This window comes from Trachymyrmex cornetzi, unplaced genomic scaffold (assembly GCF_001594075.2).
Source record: "Trachymyrmex cornetzi isolate Tcor2-1 unplaced genomic scaffold, Tcor1.1 scaffold236, whole genome shotgun sequence".
NCBI lineage: Eukaryota > Metazoa > Arthropoda > Insecta > Hymenoptera > Formicidae > Trachymyrmex > Trachymyrmex cornetzi.
Genome location: NW_017297019.1, coordinates 103,126 through 103,889, shown reverse-complemented (window position 1 = coordinate 103,889; position 764 = coordinate 103,126). Strand labels below are relative to the sequence as shown.

Here is a 764-nt window from a genome sequence, read left to right as displayed (position 1 = left end):
CAACAATGCTTGCAATTCGCTGTCTTCAAACTTTTTCGGTGGTTTTCCACGTTCTTCGTTTCTCACGTCAAAATCGCCACTTTTGAATTTTTTAAACTTCTCAAAGCACTGTGATTTACCAAGAGCATGCTCACCGTAAGCTTCGACAAGCATTCGATGCGATTCTGCAGCAATTTTCTTCAAATGGTAACATAAAATCAATGCTGTCCGCAAATCGCAGTTTCCAGGCACAAAATTCGACATGTTCAACGCTATTACAAACTATACTGTTGTATGAAACTTGTATTGTTGTGAGTTGAAAATCTTTGTCAAATGTCAGAACAAGGAAATGGCGTCAATGACGCGGTCTGACGGCAACTACATTGACAGCTACGGCCATCTATTGGTAAATTCCGGTTTCATACCTAGTATAAGGTAGTCAAGGAGCTCGTCTTCAGCGATCGGCACTCGGTTTGCAAGAATAACTTTCTCATGATAATATTCACAAAATGGTTCGTCCATTTTTCACATACGGGCTTCAAATTCCTTCCGAAGTGCTAATTTACCGGGTCGCAAATCAAACAGTTGTTCAATTTCTTGTAATAAATCCTCGATGCTCAATGTCAGATATTCCGCTTTTGAATAAAACCATGTGAGCGCTCGCCCTTTCAATCTTGAGCTCATTAGAATCCTGGTAGAACTGTCGTCCAGCTGATACGAATTCCTCAGCAATTCTAATTGATTCTTCCATCTCCAGAACGTGTTTCCAGTTGCATCGAACTCTG

General features: G+C 40.7%; 1 long non-coding RNA gene across 1 annotated transcript in view; it reads left to right on the top strand.

The window, feature by feature from the left end:
- LOC108761015 (uncharacterized) overlaps positions 1 to 469 on the top strand; it is a 7,257-nt gene extending 6,788 nt beyond the window's left edge. Inside the window, exon 3 of the long non-coding RNA XR_001940107.1 lies at positions 460 to 469. This is a non-coding gene — a long non-coding RNA (uncharacterized LOC108761015). The remainder of the gene's footprint in view (positions 1 to 459) is intronic.
- Positions 470 to 764: the final 295 nt, after the last annotated feature.